This window comes from Schistocerca piceifrons, chromosome 2 (assembly GCF_021461385.2).
Source record: "Schistocerca piceifrons isolate TAMUIC-IGC-003096 chromosome 2, iqSchPice1.1, whole genome shotgun sequence".
Lineage (NCBI taxonomy): Eukaryota > Metazoa > Arthropoda > Insecta > Orthoptera > Acrididae > Schistocerca > Schistocerca piceifrons.
This window is the reverse complement of record NC_060139.1, coordinates 290,808,607-290,827,438: the sequence shown is the minus strand read 5'-3', so window position 1 is coordinate 290,827,438 and position 18,832 is coordinate 290,808,607.

Below are 18,832 nucleotides of genomic sequence, written 5' to 3'. Positions count from 1 at the left end.
TCCTACTGTACCATTTATTAGGGTTTCTTTCGTTCCATTCATGTATGGAGTGCAGGAAGAACGATTGACTGCCTCTGTGCATGCAGTGATTATTCTGTTATGTGAGTGATATCTTGGGGATTGAATCAGTCTTTCCTTCTCATCCTCTCTGGTAAGTCTCCCATGACGCAGTGTTCTGGGTGACTTTTCCGAACTCTACCCATTTTCCTGTCCAGTCCTTTTCCTTCACACCTCTTCCATGCCCTCAACCCCTCTGCCAGAGGAAGGAGCCATTGGCTCTGAAAGCTTGCATATGTAAAACCTTTTTTTATATATGTGTTCTCCTGCCACCGCTTGGTGAGTATATTTTTTATCTATCCAATTACATTATGCTGTCAAAAAATGATTATTTTTGTTATTATACGGAATTATAGTATATTCCTAGATCATCATTTAACGCTGGTTCTTGAAACTTTGTTAATTGATTTTCTCAGTTTAGTTCACATCTATCTTCAAGAGTCTTCCAGTTCAGTTCCTTCAGCATTTGTGTGACTCTCTCACAGATTAAACAAACCTGTGACCATGCATGGTGTATACGTTCACTATCCCCTGTTAGTCCTATTCAAAAATATGGTTCCCACACACTTATGCAATATTCTAGGATGGGTCTAATGAGTGATTTGTTAGCAATCTCCATTGTAGACTCATTGCACTGTCCCAGTATTATACCAATAAACCAAAGTTACCACCTGCTTTACCCACGACTGAGCCTATATGATCATTCCATTTCATATCCCTACAGTGTATTACACCCAGATATTTGTATGAGTTGGCCAATTCCAACAGTGACTGATTGATACCATAGTCATAGTATACTACTTTTTTTTTCATTTTGTGAAGTGCACAATTTTACATTTCTGAACATTTAAAGCAAGTTGACAATCTCTGCAGCACTCCAAAATCTTATCAAGATCTGACTGAATATGTATGCAAATTCTTTCAGATAATACTTCATTGTAGATAACTGTGTCATCTGCAAAAAGTCTTATGTTACTATTAATATTGTCAGCAAGAACAGCAAGGGACCCAAAACACTTTCCTGGGGCACACCTGAAGCTACTTCTACATCTGACCATCGAAGATTACATGCTGCATCCTCCCTACCAAAAAAATCCTCAGTCGAGTCACAAATTTTACTTGATACCCCATATGATCATACCTTTGACAATAAGCATAGATATGGTAGTGAATCAAATGCTCTTTGGAAATCAAGAAATACAGCATCTATCAGATTTCCTTAATCCAAAATTTTCAGTATGCCATGTGAGATGGGTTTCACATGATGGGTGTTTTGGAAATCCTTGCTGGTTGGCATTGAGGTCATCATTGTGTTCAAGATACCTCATTATGTTTTAGCTCAGAATATGTTATAAGATTCCACAACAAATCGATGTCAAGTATATTGGATAGTAGTTTCGTGGATCACTACCCTTCTGCGGTTTTTTCCAAGACATGGGCACGGTATTTTGTTTGAGGGATGTATGATAGATTATAGTTGGAAGAAGGGGTACCTCAGCTGTAAATTCAGTATGTCACTCTCGCGATGGTACGTAATTGCTTGGGTCTTGTTATCTCCTCTTGGGTGCAGCCAGCATGTCATGCCAGGAAAGTGCTGGCATTGTTCGTTTTTGCGTGTCATTTTCAAGTATTGTTATTGCTGTGGGACTGCGAAGAGTCTGTCAGACAGAAACAATTTGTTTTCCCCCATATCATATTCGTGTGAAATCACCACCAACTGGATCTGAGGCAGTAATTTAGTTAACTAGAGCATGCTTTCCGGCATAAGCCAGGTTGATCGATTCATCTCAGCATCAGAGATGGTGTCCTGCTGCCCAATCTACCCTCATGAATTACTAGCTGCAGATGTTGCTCTGGTGCCTTGGTGAGTTGGTGGAAGAGCACTGCCATTGCAGTATCGAATTTGCCTTCAGTCAGAAGGGCCTGTATGACATTACTAACAATGTGGGCAGAATCCCATATGTTGCATAGTAGAGCTGTTAACTGGGCAGTATAATTGACAATTCAGTAACTATATAGTATGAATTCAGTGATCATAAAATTTTTTGACAGGTATTCCCATTGGAAGGTCAGTAGTTTAGGTTGAGAGCTCGGTTGTATATGTGGTCCACAGAAGTCTTGTTGGGAATATGCTGGAATGTTTGGTTGAAGGTCGATGGTGGACAATATTCCATGGACTGTGTGCGGTGTGACCAAAAATTCAAGGGTCTTCTCGTGTGGCTCAATCGGCTGGGGGTGGCATTGGATTACAAGTAGTCATCTGTACCATTTCTGATGTGGGTGGACTGGTAAAGTCACACAAGATGCTGTACCTGAATACTATTTTGTTGATATGAGGCAAGACTTGTCACCAAGAGCTCGAAATGCGTTACACATTGTTAATGCACACATTCACCATTGTTGCTGTTGATAGTAAAACATGCTAGAATGTCACTTCTAATCCGGGTAGAAGAAAATATAAGGCAAAACTCATTTAAAATTAGCATTCTGTTCAATTTTTCCAAAAAGAATGCAAGTGTCATCACATTCTTCGGGATAGCAAAAATGCTAGCTGGATTTCATGTACTAGTTCTTTTAACAGTTCCACTCTCGCTTTCATCATGTGCGCCAACCTCCAGTGGCTCTCTGGGACCAAAGTCCATTCCCCAATTTCCGGCCTGACTGTAGCAGATGATGTCATTGTGGACTCCATTGCTATATCCAGCATCTTAGGCCACTATTTTGAGCTCTACCCACTATAATCCTGCCTTTCTCCATTGGAAACGAGTGAAGGAGGCTCAGGTGGTACCCTTCTCCTCTCAGAATTGTGAATGCTACAATGCTGCCTTTACTATGGGGGAGCTACATCACGCTCTCACTTCATCCTGAACTTCCAGGGCCAGGCAATGTTCACATTCAGATGTTCCAGCACCTTTCTCTTGTGGGCAAGCACTTTCTCCTTCATATGTACAATCGCATCTGTGCAGATGGCAAGGACCTAAGCCCTGTAGGTACAAACACCTTCGTTCTATTTAATTAGTTCTAAGTTCTAGGCGACTAATGACCTCAGAAGTTAAGTCGCATAGTGCTCAGAGCCATTTGAACCTTCCTTCTAGATACTGCCCCATTTATCTCACAAGCTGTTTTTGCAGTGTGATGGAACAAATAATTCATGCCTGGCTGGTATGATGGCTTAAGTCTTGCAATTTACTAACCATTGCACAATGTGGATTTTGAGCATGCAATTGATCATCTCGCCACTTTGTCAACTCATGTCACGAACAGTTTTCTGTGGAAATACCAGACTGTTTCCGTGTTTTTCAGTTTTGAGAAAGCCTATGACACCTGCCAGAGGACTGGTATCCTCTGTACTCTGTACAACTGGGGCTTGTACGGCAGCCTTCCCCATTTCCTTCAGGAATTTTTAAAAGGCCCAGTGTTCAAGGGACATGTGGGTTTTGCGTTGTCGGACACCTTTATCCAGGAAAAGGGTTCCGTCCTCAGTGTTGTCCCCTTTGCTATCACCATTAACCTTATAATGGCCTGGCTCTTGCGAGGCATTTCTGGCTCCCTTTTCGTTGATGATTTTGTGATCTATTGCAGTTCTCCACAGACTTGTCTCGCTGAGTGGCATCTTCAGCAGTGTCTAGATTGTCTTTACTCATGGAGTAAATGGCTTTCGTTTTTCCACTGTCAAAACCGTTTGTATGAATTTCTGGTGGCACAGTGGGTTACTTCCACTGTCTTTACATCTTGGGGCTGTTGCTCTTCCATTCACTGAAACTACGAAAATCCTGGGGCTCATGCTCGATACGAAACTTTCTCGGTCCTCCCATGTATCTTACCTGGCCACCCGCTGGACCCAGTCCCTCAACAGCCCTACATGTCCTATGTGGTACTTCCTGGGGAGCCGATTAGGCCACCCTCCTCCGTTTATACCGATCCCTTGTCTGTTCAAAGCTACACTATTGGTATTTCAGTTATGTATCTGCACGTCCATCCATCTTACGCCATCTAAATACAATCCACCATCACAGAATCCATTTGGCCGCTGGTGCTTTTTTCACTAGGCTGGTTGAAAGTCTCTATGCAGAAGCTGCTGAACTACTGCTGTCATACCGGAATGGTGTTCTCCTCAGCGAATACGCTGGCCACCCATCCTATGCCATCATCTTCTTCTATGACTCCTCTGACTGCCAGTAAGGGGCACGTCCCTCTTCTCTGTTAACTCCCAGAGTTCGCTTTCAGCTATTGCTCTGGCAGCTTAACTTCACACTACCTGCTCCTTTCCCAATGGGTGTGAACCCTTTCACCACCTTGGCTTCGTGTGGCAGCCCTTATTCATCTTGGACTTCATTCACTTTCTAAGGAAACTACTCCAGATTCAATCTATTGCTGTAAGTTTCTCGACTCTTGCACGGAACTTAGTGATAGTACCTTTGTATCCACTGATGGTTCTTGAGCTGACTGTGGTGTCGGGAGTGCCTTCATCATTGGCACCAATGATTTTCGATATCGGCTTCTGGAACACTGCCCAGTATTTACAGCAGAGCTCTTCATCCTATAACAGACCATGCAAAACATTCAGCAACACACGCTTTTCAATTGTCACCTGCTCCCATTCTCACCCCCTCGGAGCCTCTGTGTGCTGTACAGTATCCATTCCTTAGTGCAACAGGTCCAAGAAAGCTTCCACTTGCACACTCTTCAGGGAGCCACTGTGATGTTTATGAGGCTTCCTGGTCACTTCGGTCTGATGAGAAATGAGGCTGCTGCCAAGGCTGTAGTCCTCCTTCCTTGGCTCGCTAGTTCTTCCAGTCCCTCCGATGATCTCTTTGTTGTCGTCTGTCAGCAGGTGGTATCACTTTGGCACCACCACCACTGGTCTTCCCATCCGGGAACAAGCTCCGGGGAATTAAACCTCTCCCAGTGGCTTGGCTGGCCTCCTTTCAGCACTCTCGCCGCAAGGAGATCATTTCAGCTAGGTTGTGTATTGCACAATGTCATTGTAGTCATTGCCATTTGTTAAGTGGTGATCCTCCTCCACTTTGTGCTCATTGTCAACAACCTTTGATGGTTGCTCATTTCCTGGCCAAATGTCCCTTTTTTTAACCATTTACATTCTAGTGCCTGTTTGCCGCCTGAGTTATCAGCCGTTTTAGCGAACGGTGCATGCAGCCTGTCAACCACGTTTTACTTTTTATCCATCTTATCAATGTAGCAAAGGATATTTAATCTTTAGTTTGGAACCTCAGTTGTCTCTACAGCGTATTTAGTGGACCTTTCTCCAAGAGGAATTCCTTGTTCTTCACTCTCTTTGCTTCCACTGATCGGGCTTAACATGTCGTTTTGAACCGCTTTTTTTGTATTAGTGTTCTAAGGTTCTGGCATTGGCGCATGTGACTTTAGTTGTTTTTGCATCCTAAAACAAAACCAACAAAAAGAACACAACTGTGGAATGACATGATATTTCAATGTGAGGTGTGACGTCATCTTGGAGATTGTATTCTGTTCATGATACTAGACTGGCCTTTGGTTATTTATATTTCTTATTGCAGAGGAAGCTTTGCATTTTGTACAATGACTTTTCTCTACAGGAATGAAACTTCCAAACCAGAATGTGTGGAACTCTATGTCAAAAGCATTCCAACACGTTTTGAGGATTCCTATAACTACCTACTTTGATAGAACATTTTGGATACTAGTGACTAAAATGTGTAAGCTACAGCTGGTATTCGTGTCGCATCATGTGATATCCTTCGCTCACTTCGCTCTGCTGTAAGAATCTCTAACTTAGTCAGTTCTGTACTTGTGCTGTATATGAATGTATGTATGATAGTGAATAAAGTGTAGATATTTGGTATTTACAGTCTCCTTCATTCCATGTGTAGTATCTCTACCTACATCTACACTATATTGGTGACCCACATTGAATGACGCTACCAGCTACAAGCTAACATTCTTCAACTCGTCTCGCTTGCAACAACAATGGATCCATCACACAACGTTATGCTGAAGACACGCAATTACATGACAGTGACTTATTTGCTGTGGAGTTCAGTGCTTTACAACAGCATCAACAACTCTTTCCTTCATTTAAACATAAAAGTGACATTCTTATATCCCAATTGATGTGTACCAGTTGATGACCTTCTGTGTCACTACGGATATGAATGAAACTCTCCCTCAACCAAACAAGACACTTCTCTACAAACTACCAGGGACCGAGGGGGTGGGGGGCGAGATGATGATGATGATGATGATGATGATGAGCAATCTGCACCTCCAATGTCATGTACAATTTTTCCAAAGAGGCTCACACCATGATATGCAGCCCATCCATTCGGGCCTTGATCACTCTCCCGGATTTTACATGCGTGCCATGGCCTCCTCATGAGAGCTCACCTGTCATCCCTCCAACAAAATGCAATGTTACATGGACCTCAGAATGTACACAGCAGACTGTGCAGCTTAATTCATCACCCAAGCTGCCACCCTTCTGCACTGAACAACCAAACATTTGGTTCAGTGTCAATGAGTGCATTTTCCAAATCATGACATTACTGATGACAGTTCAAGGTTCATCAATTACTGCGGCACCTCGGCGAGCATGCAGACCTTATTAATGATGATATATTTTCCCTCCTTTCTATCAACAAAAATGATGCAGCAAAGAACTGTTCTCATTCAGTGTCTTGCTGGAACAGCAACTTTGGAATTTTAAAATTACTTCCTCAATTACAATTAGCAATGATCTCACATTAGCATGACCCGTTCAAGAGACGATTAATTTTGGCAGACTGACTTCTTGCAGTATTGCAGAACCAACAATGCTTGAATTGAATGGATAACAATAACGGGCCATGCCTTAGTACAAGCTGTCACTTGCAGCAGTTAGCAGCCAAATAACATTGACTGTTCATGGACATCTCTGAAGGCAACGTCACTGTCAACTGTGTGGGCTGACAACTCTCCACTTGCTGACTACTCAAATGGGCAGGACGATCCGCAGTAGGTGCACCAGACTGTCACACCATATCAAGTGTCCTACCATCTCAACATTTGAGTCAATATTGTTGCACACCGCCTTTGTACGGCAGATCGTACATGTAAGACCACATTTCTAGTCAATGTTTTCCTGTTGGCAAGGAGCCTGAGGTGGGCATTATTACAGGTGATCCACCATCGGCAGGAAAAACTTTTATCTGCTTTCCAAATCCGTGCCATGAATGTTCACACATCACAGTGTATAGAACCACACCTTGAACGTTAGACCTTGATTTAGAAGACAAGTTCTCTTGGAAATTTTTCATCATAGATGTCAATGAACCAGTCTTGGGGGCTGACGTTCTGAGGAATTTACTCTTTTCTGCTGATTTCTGTCTTGGAACTATTTTGCATCACAGCAGCAAACACTGTGTCACTGGATTTATTGGCGTCCCACTGTCTGTTACACAACCAATGGCTACAGACCTCAGCTTGCAAACTGTCAGTTCAGTTGACACATACAAACAATATCGATAGATACTTCAAGATTCTCTCTCATGGCCCTAGAATGACAATGTATTACCCAGCAATAATTTGACATACAACAGGAAATGCTTTACCTACACAAAGTAAACATCACACTACGTGACAAAATTTACTCATCAGCAGACGAACTCACTACTGCATGTACATACCTCGAACTGTTCATTCAGGAGTAGCTTCACTGTCCCTCTTCTCTCTTTAGCAATAAGTCAGGGACATCGAACAGACTGCAACACACACACACACACACACACACACACACACACACACACACACACACACTGGAGCAGTCTGCAACAACTTCTTCAGCACCTGTACAGGTCAGTCAAACACATTCCTCTTCTAGTGCCCACGTACTTGCCGTGTGTGTTTTCCTGGCCCCATTTAATATCCATTTCCAACAGTATTCTATCAGTAAACATGCAGTTAATAAAATAAACACCTCACTAGGTTCCCCAGTCCGACAAATTGCATAGACTGACTCCTGATAGACTTTGCACAGCTGAGTTGGTTATAAAGGAGTTGTTGTAATTTGAGATTGTTAGCCAGACTGTTAATCCTTGGGTGTTCCCATTTGGCTCATACCCAAGGAGGATGGTACTTTTAGCTACGATTAAGCCCTCAACTCCTGCATGATACTGAACAGTTACTCTTTCCCAGGTTTTCAGCATACTAGATTGTAAGAAAGCATGTTTACAGATCCCTATGAACCCCAATGATGTTCCAAAGACAGCTACAGTAACTGCTTTTACACTACATGAATTTTTTTTATATGCCATTGAACCCCCTCATGAACCATGGACCTTGCCGTTGGTGGGGAGGCTTGCGTGCTTCAACGATACAGAGAGCCGTACCATAGGTGCAACCACAATGGAGGGATATCTGTTGAGAGGCCAGACAAACGTGTGGTTCCTGAAAAGGGGCAGCAGCCTTTTCAGTAGTTGCAGGGGCAACAGTCTGGATGATTGACTTATCTGGCCTTGTAACACTAACCAAAATGGCCTTGCTGTTCTGGTACTGCGAACGGCTGAAAGCAAGGGGAAACTACAGCCGTAAGTTTTCCTGAGGGTATGCAGCTTTACTGTATGATTAAATGATGATGGCGTCCGCTTGGGTAAAATATTCCGGAGGTAAAATAGTCCCCCATTCGGATCTCCGGGCGGGGACTACTCAGGAGGACGTTGTTATCAGGAGAAAGAAAACTGGCGTTCTACGGATCGGAGCGTGGAATGTCAGATCCCTTAATCGGGCAGGTAGGTTAGAAAATTTAAAAAGGGAAATGGATAGGTTGAAGTTAGATATAGTGGGAATTAGTGAAGTTCGGTGGCAGGAGGAACAAGACTTCTGGTCAGGTGAATACAGGGTTATAAATACAAAATCAAATAGGGGTAATGCAGGAGTAGGTTTAATAATGAATAAAAAAATAGGCGTGTGGGTAAGCTACTACAAACAACATAGTGAACGCATTATTGTGGCCTAGGTAGACACGAAGCCCACGCCTACTACAGTAGTACAAGTTTATATGCCAACTAGCTCTGCAGATGACGAAGAAATTGATGAAATGTATGATGAGATAAAAGAAATTATTCAGGTAGTGAAGGGAAACGAAAATTTAATAGTCATGGGTGACTGGAATTCGTCAGTAGGAAAAGGGAGAGAGGGAAACATACTAGGTGAATATGGATTGGGGCCAAGAAATGAAAGAGGAAGCCGTGTGGTAGAATTTTGCGCAGAGCATAACTTAATCATAGCTAACACTTGGTTTAAGAATCATGAAAGAAGGTTGTATACATGGAAGAACCCTGGAGATACTAAAAGGTATCAGATAGATTATATAATGGTAAGACAGAGATTTAGGAACCAGGTTTTAAATTGTAAGACATTTCCAGGGGCAGATGTGGACTCTGACCACAATCTATTGGTTATGAACTGTAGATTAAAACGGAAGAAACTGCAAAAAGGTGGGAATTTAAGGAGATGGGACCTGGATAAACTGAAAGAACCAGAGGTTGTACAGAGTTTCAGGGAGCGCATAAGGGAACAACTGACAGGAATGGGGGAAATAAATACAGTAGAAGAAGAATGGGTAGCTTTGAGGGATGAAATAGTGAAGGCAGCAGAGGATCAAATAGGGAAAAAGACAAGGGCTAGTAGAAACCCTTGGGTAGCAGAAGAAATATTGAATTTAACTGATGAAAGGAGAAAATATAAAAATGCAGTAAATGAATCAGGCAAAAAGGAATACAAACGTCTCAAAAAATTATATCAACAGGAAGTGCAAAATGGCTAAGCAGGGATTGCTAGAGGACAAATTTAAGGATGTAGAGGGTTATCTCACTAGGGGTAAGATAGATACTGCCTACAGGAAAATGAAAGAGACCTTTAGTGAAAGGAGAACCACTTGCATGAATATCAAGAGCTTTGATCGAAACCCAGTTCTAAGCAAAGAAGGGAAAGCAGAAAGGTGGAAGGAGTATATAGAGGGCCTATACAAGGCGATGTACTTGAGGACAATATTATGGAAATGGAAGAGGATGTAGATGAAGATGAAATGGGAGATATGATATTGCGTGAAGAGTTTGACAGAGCACTGAAAGATCTGAGTCAAAACAAGGCCCCTGGAGTAGACAACATTCCATTAGAACTACTGACAACCTTGGGAGAGCCAGTCCTGACAAAACTCTACCATCTGGTGAGCAAGATGTATGAGTCAGGTGAAATACCCTCAGACTTCAAGAAGAATATAATCATCCCAATGCCAAAGAAAGCAGGTGTTGACAGATGTGAAAATTACCGAACTATCAGTTTAATAAGTCACAGCTGCAAAATACTAACGCGGATTCTTTACAGACGAATGGAAAAACTGATAGAAGCCGACCTCGGGGAAGATCAGTTTGGATTCCGTAGAAATGTTGGGACACGTGAGGCAATACTGACCTTACGACTTATCTTAGAAGAAAGATTAAGGAAAGGCAAACCTACGTTTCTAGCATTTGTAGACTTGGAGAAAGCTTTTTACAATGTTGATTGGAATACTCTCTTTCAAATTCTGAAGGTGGCAGGGGTAAAATACAGAGAGCGAAAGGCTATTTACAATTTGTACAGAAAGCAGATGGCAGTTATAAGAGTCGAGGGGCATGAAAGGGAAGCAGTGGTTGGGAAAGGAGTGAGACAGGGTTGTAGCCTGTCCCCGATGTTATTCAATCTGTATATTGAGCAAGCAGTAAAGGAAACAAAAGAAAAATTCGGAGTAGGTATTAAAATCCAGGGAGAAGAAATAAAAACTTTGAGGTTCGCCGATGACATTGTAATTCTGTCAGAGACAGCAAAGGACTTGGAAGAGCAGTTGAACGGACTGGACAGTCTCTTGAAAGGAGGGTATAAGATGAACATCAACAAAAGCAAAACGAGGATAATGGAATGTAGTCGAATTAAGTCGGGTTATGCTGAGGGAATTAGATTAGGAAATGTGACACTTAAAGTAGTAAAGGAGTTTTGCTATTTGGGGAGCAAAAGTAACTGATGATGGTCGAAGTAGAGAGGATATAAAATGTAGACTGGCAATTGCAAGGAAAGCGTTTCTGAAGAAGAGAAATTCGTTAACATCGAGTATAGATTTAAGTGTCAGGAAGTCGTTTCTGAAAGTATTTGTATGGAGTGTAGCCATGTATGGAAGTGAAACATTGTTGATAAATGGCTTGCACAAGAAGAGAATAGAAGCTTTCGAAATGTGGTGCTACAGAAGGATGCTGAAGATTAGATGGGTAGATCATATAACTAATGAGGAGGTGTTGAATACGATTGGGGAGAAGAGAAGTTTGTGGCACAACTTGACTAGAAGAAGGGATCAGTTGGTAGGACATATTCTGAGACATCGAGGGATCACCAATTTAGTATTAGAGGGCAGCGTGGAGGGTAAAAATCGTAGAGGGAGACCAAGAGATGAATAAACTAAGCAGATTCAGAAGGATGTAGGCTGCAGTAGGTACTGGGAGATGAAGAAGCTTGCACAGGATAGAGTAGCATGGAGAGCTGCATCAAACCAGTCTCAGGACTGAAATCCACAACAACAACAACAACAACAACAACAACAACATGCCATTGAACTTTAAAATGCACCACAAACCTAGCAAAGTTTTGTAGGTATTGCTCTTTTTAAATTCTCCTTCTGCTATGCTTACTTAGGTGACATTTTAGTTTCCTCTAGTTACCAAGAAGAGCACGCAGAGCAAGCATTTTCAATACTTCATACAAACTTGGCATCATTGTCAACAATAATAAATATCAAGTAACCTTCCTAAGGCATTTGCTTTAGCACAGTGATACTCAGCCAGCACTTCACCATCTTGAATTCATTCGTCATTTTCGGTGACCACAGGTCTTTGATGACTTATGCCAATTCCTCAGCAGGAAAAATTTTTGTTGTAGAAAAAAGCTACCACATAGGCACCTCTTAGAAACGTTAAGCAAGCATACCTCAGGCAAAAAGACCAGTCACTGGACTGCATAGATGCGACAACCATTTGACAAAATCAGGCTACAACCCTGGCTCACCCAGTACCCACTGCCGAACTTATTATCACCAAGGACATAAGTGATTTTGCAATTGGCACTGCTGTCCAACAGTCAATAGCAAGCATGCAACAACTGTGTTTCTTCTCCAAAAAGCTGATAGACTCACATTTTAAGTGGTCAGCCCATGGCAGAGAACTGTTGGCAGTGTATAAAGTAATATGGTACTTTAAAAGATGATGTTAAGACCAGACCTTTGACAGTTCATACGGATTATCGCTCCCTAGTGGATTTTGTTCAAAATCCCATGAAAGATCATTGTCCTTGGTGCATCTGCCATTTTGACTTCGTTGCACAATCCACTGCAGATATCAAAGATCTACATGGTGTGGAGAATTTTGTAGGTGATTTCCTTTCATGGATAAACACTCTTTCAATAGGTAATGATTTTGATAAACTTCCAAGAGTGTAACTAAAGGCCCCACAGGTACGGGAACTTCTGCGTGACAAAATAGCTGGATTGCGGATTGAAAGCCGTTGCGTCTCCCAAAGCCCCTTTCGTCCACTGGTACCATGCTCCATGAGACAAGCCATTTTCAATAAACTGCATGAGCTTTCACACCCTGGTATTTATCCAATAATGAAGCTTGTCACTGACAGCTTCATCTGGCCAAAGATCAAGGAAAACTGTAAATCTTGCATACATTCATGCATTGCCTACCAGAGTTCTAAAACAGGACTGTACACAACCATGATTCGGTTGTTACTCTATTCCTAAAAGCTGTTTTCAGCTTGTCCATTTACATCACTTTGGGACCTTTTGCTATTCAAATGAGTATCAATATAGTCTTTCGGCATTTGACAGAGTAATGTGCTGAGGCAAGGCTACATCAGTTCCGGACACCACTGCTGAAACAACTGCAGAAGCATTTACCAGCCAATGGCGTTTTCATTTCAGGTGCCCTGCCACAGTAACTAAGGAACAGGGCAAGCATTTCGAGTCAGCACTTTTTTACTGAACTCTTTCATGTATACAGTGTCTAGTGCTTTCAAAAAACAGCTTACCTTTTACAAAGTAACAGGCTCATAGGATGCTACCACCACACCCTACAAACTGCTCTCATGTGCCATGGAGGGGAGTGGACAGACATCCTATGAGTTCATCTAGGTGTGCATACGGCTTATGAAGAACAACTCTGTGCATCTCTCAAAGAAATTACAAAACCATTGCAATTAACTGCAGACAAAGAACTGTCATAGCTTGTCTGCAAAATCAAGCAACATATTGCAAACCTAAAGACACCACCACAGTAAGCACATGGACCCCAGAAAATCTCCGTTCATAAAGCCTTGGAAGACTGTGACTATGTAATGCTGCACAATGATACTGTCTGACCAGCATTACACCTAACCTACTCGGGACCTCACGAAGTAATTACAAGGGGTGACAGTACCTCTGACATTTGCTGCATGGTAAACAGGCCAATGTTACAGTCATCGGAATTGACTACCGTGGACCCTGCATGACACCACCGACATGCTTGGGAGTATCAGTAATCTCATAGATGATATTCCACATGTTCATCTAGACTACAACACAGTTATAGCACGAGTGCACTTACATTAGTCCCAACCTGAGTCAAATTAATCAACAACCTTCTCGCCATGTAAGGATAAGTTGAGCAATGTGTCCACAGTAGGCACGCTACCAGGAACATTCTCCCAAGAATATCGCCTTTCATCGAAGGTCGATCTGGGTTCCATCACTTCCACATTTTCTGCAGACAGGCTTCTCACAGTCATGGCTACTTCAAGACACCTCCAGCCCCAACTTCTGTCATCAGAGCAAGACACATCAACTGCATCGGCCCTGCCACCTCCCTCACCTGTGCCTCCACCACTTACTAATCCCAAGCTTCACTCTCAATTTTGGATGGCTCATTGGCCAGAATTAATTAGTGCACATATTTCTGTTATTTGCTTATTGCCATACTTGTCATCATTTATGTAGTTTTTAGGATACAATATATCAAATACCCCTATCTTATCTAAATCCCTTAGTGTCTCATTTAAATTTATAAGCAAGTAATCTTTGAATATGTAGATCGTGTATGTAATAACACTTCTATTCCCATTAAATCTTGAATTATGTTTCCATGAAACTTGAACTCGCTTTCTTGAAATTCTGGAGGTACTTTATCAAGAAAAGGACTGTACTTTGGACCAGGTTTCAATTTAAGATTCTCGAGCCTTTCCACGCATGTGTTCACGCAAATTTGCATGCACTCATGATCTAAATTTGGCTTTTGAAAAGCCAAAAATTTTTCCTTGGCTCATAAAGTATTTCTTCCATATCTTTTAATACTTTGGTATTCTTTGATAACTGTTCAAAGTAGCCCTAAATTCTGTTTAGATTATCTTGAGATTTTACGAGCTCTGAACAGTATTCATCTGCTTGACTGTCTGCTAGAGCTAACAGATGGGCCACATAGTGCACAGGTAATATATGGATGTAATTGTTTTTAAAAAGTGTTGCCACTCCAGATCGAATTCCTGCAAAACTGGAATTTCTGTTTGAGTAATGTCAGTACACTTGTCCACCATAATTGAATACCACCTGTCTGACTTGATAAAATATTATCAGTAATTATTTTACACATTGCATCCTCCATATCCTGAATACCATCATAACTTTCGTTGTTTGCATTACCACTGAAAGTTAACTTGGTCAAAGAAAGATGTCTTAAGTATATAAACAGTTCTTTTAGTATGCAAACTTTTTTGTACCGGTATTTTCCTTTGTTATGGTGTAGACGATTTTCATAGTTGCTATTATGGTTTTCTCACCGTTTTTACAGGATCCAGCCAAGGCTTTGACAAAATCTGGCCCATCTAACAATTCTTGTACTGAATTCTTATAGTCCGCCAAGATTTTCATGCCTCCTTAATGTATCTTGTTTGACAACATGGTATCCTGAATGTTAAAGAAAAATAAAGAACCTTTGTTGGTCATGGGTTTACTTGAATCTGGCTTAGAAGTTACAACTAGAAGTAAGATGTACTTGGAATACATGATATTCAAATTATTAATTAACAACAGAATAATTTAGAAGTGCATTAACAAATTAATTAAGTCAACATTTATAATTAGAACCATGAGGGTTTCTTTTAACCTAATGAGAGTTAGATATCGGTGGTGACAAACAGCAACCTTGTATGTAAAAAAATTGATTCACGGGAGAGTGAAAAAAAATTATCATCATGTTGATGGAAAACAAATGTAAAATCATCATCATAATGCATTTCATTAATAAAATATTAGATGAAAAAGATAGGAAAGTAAGTTTCAAGCCATACATTAAATAAAAATTGATATACGGTGTTGCTTTATGAACAAACTGACATTGAGGACGCAGTTCAACACACTTGATATGAAGAATGATTTTATAATCATCGTTTGCATTGCTGTCTTTATTTAAGAAAAAACTGATAAGTTCTCAAGTTTGTTGTGAATGTTCATTAATACTACAGCTTGCCCGATGATTATGCCAAAAAATTCTTCTTTTTCTTGTTCTTGCACAATCTACACACAAATAATGGAATTTTTCTACCATACTGAATTTGCACCACTTATATAACACTTTCCACTTTTCCACTAATTGTTTATTTGGTACACCTATTTTAGTATCAGGTTTTGTTTCTTTTGAATTACCACTTTTAGTTTCACTGGGACTAGGACTTCATTCCCTTTTCTTCCTTAAAACAAATTTATCCCTCACTTCTTAAAATGCGCAAACATACACAGAGTGCATTTGACAAGACTAAGTAAACCATGCAGTAATGAGATCCACTAGCTGGGAGGAAAAGCGGCATACCATTTGTTCGAGTGACGTATTGTTACGGCCTGTTGAAATCTGAAAGGTTGTGCTTTTAGCCTCTGTTGTTTGGTTCTGTGGCAGATTGTTGTCACATTCTGGGAGGGAAGGCAACATTTCATTTGTTTCTGTGACAGATTGTTGTCACATTCTCTATTTCTACATACATACTCCGCACTCCACCATACAGTGCGTGGCAGAGGGTACCTCGTACCACAACTAGCATCTTCTCTCCCTGTTCCACTCCCAAATAGAATGAGGGAAAAATGACTGTCTATATGCCTTTGTACAAGCCCTAATCTCTCTTATCTTATCTTTGTGGTCTTTCCACGAAATGTAAGTTGGCGGCAGTAAAAGTGTACTGCAGTCAGCCTCAAATGTTGGTTCTTTAAATTTCCTCAGTAGAGATTCACAAAAAGAATGCCTCCTTTCCTCTAGAGACTCCCACCCGAGTTCCTGAAGCATTTCCGATTTCCGTAACACTGGCGTGATGATCAAACCTACCAGTAACAAATCTAGCAGCCCGCCTCTGAATTGCTTCTATGTCCTCCCTCAATCCGACCTGATAGGGATCCCAAACGCTCAAGCAAACAGCGGCACATTGCTATCCACTCTATCCAAAAGATCATTTATGTAGATAGAAAACAACAGCGGACCTACCACACTTCCCTGGGGCACTCCAGATGATACCCTCACCTCCAATGAACACTCACCATCGAGGACAACATACTGGGTTCTATTTCTTAAGAAGTCTTCGAGCCACTCACATACTTTGGAACCAATCCCATATGCTCGTACCTTAGTTAGAGTCTGCATTGGGGCACCAAGTCAAATGCTTTCTGGAAGTCAAGGAATATGGCATCTGTCTGATACCCTTCATCCATGGTTCGCAAGACATCGTGTGAAAAAAGGGCAAGTTGCGTTTCGCAAGAGCGATGCTTTCTAAAGCCGTGCTAATGCATGGACAGCAACTTCTCTGTCTCAAGGAAATTCATTACATTCAAACTGAGAATATGTTCGAGAATCCTGCAACAAACTGATGTTAAGGATATTGGTCTGTAATTTTGAGGATCTGTCCTTCTACCCTTCTTATATACAGGCGTCACCTGCGCTTTTTTCCAGTCGCTTGGGACTTTACGTTGGACAAGAGATTCATGATAAATGCAAGCTAAGTAAAGAGCCAATGCAGTAGAGTACTCTCTGTTAAACCGAATTTGAATTCCATCAGGACCTGGCGATTTATTTATTTTTAACCCATTCAGCTGCTTGACAACCACAGGGATGTCTATCACTATGTCCTCCATACAGGAATCTGTACGAGACTCAAACAGCGGTATGTTTGTACGATCCTCCTGTGTGAAAGATTTCTCAAATGCTAAATTTAAAATTTCAGCTTTCGTTTTGCTGTCTGCCGTTGCCAGGCCAGACTGATCAGTGAGTGACTGAATGAAAGCCTTCGACCCGATTACTGATTTTACGTAAGACCAGAATTGCCTTGAGTTTTCAGCAAGATCTTTTGCTAAGGTGTGATGGTGGTAGTGGTTGAATGCTTCGCGCATCACTCTTTTTACAGCAGCACAAATCTCTACTAACTTTTGCCTCTCCTCATTCTCCCAATCTTTCTTGTACCGTGAGTGCAACTGCCTTTGCTTCCTGAGCATTCTCCAAATTGCGCTGTTAAACCACAGCGGGTCTTTTCCGTCCGTAACCCTCTTTTTCAGCACATACTTGTCCAGTGTGTGATTTACAATGTGTTTAAAATTTGCCCATAATTCTTCCACGTCCATCGTACTGGAAGTAAATGAAGTCAATTCATTTACTAAGTGGGATGCTAACAACTGCTTATCTGCTCTTTCTAGTAAGAATACTCTCCTAGCCTTCTTGACCAACTTTTTAACTTTTGTAACCATAGTCGTAATGACAGCATCATGATCACTAATCCCTGTCTTAACAATGACACCGTTGATGAGGTCTAGTCTGTTTGTGGCTACCAGATCTAAAATATTTCCATTACGCGTTGGCTGTCGATTTAGCTGCTCAAGACAGTTTTTGGATAATGTGTTCAAAAGTAATTCACATGATGGCTTGTCTGTACCACCTGTAATGAATCCATAGACATCCCAGTCTATACTAGGTAGGTTGAAGTCGCCTCCGACTAATATAGCATGATCCGGGTACTTCTGCGATGCAGAATGTAGACTCCCTTTGAATGATTCTAGAACTGTCACGGTGGAACCTGGTGGCTGGTAATAACACCCCACAATTAACTTTATTTCCCCTAGCCCTGTTAAACGTGTCCAGATAACTTCACTATCACACTCTACTTCGACCTCAGTAGACAAAATATTTTTGTCAACTGCAATGAAGACACCACCTCCTATGGTGTCTAAGCTGTCTTTCCGATACACGTTCCAACCCTCACTAAATATTTCAGATCTTCCTATCTCAGGGTTCAGCCAGGTCTCAGTCCCGAGAATAATTTGCGCGCCACACGCTTCCTGGAGGGCAGTAAATTCACAAACTTTATTCCGAACACTCTGAAAATTTACTGCTAATATCTGATTTCCCTGCCTGCACGTCAACTGGTGAGTGTTCATCAGGACACCTCGCACTACTGCCTAGCCTAAAAAAAACCATGTGCACACCACAAGTACTCTGCTACCCGAGTAGCCGCTTCCTTTGTGTGCACTCCTGACCTATCTAGGGGCGTCCTACAATTCCCCACCCAATAGCGCAAGTCTAGAAATCTGCAGCCAAGGCCATCACAGAGTCGACGAAGCCTCTGGTTGAGACCCTCCACTCGACTCCAAACCAAAGGACCCCTGTCCACTCTGGGAACGATGCTGCAAATAGAGAGCTCTACTTGCACCCCGCGTGCG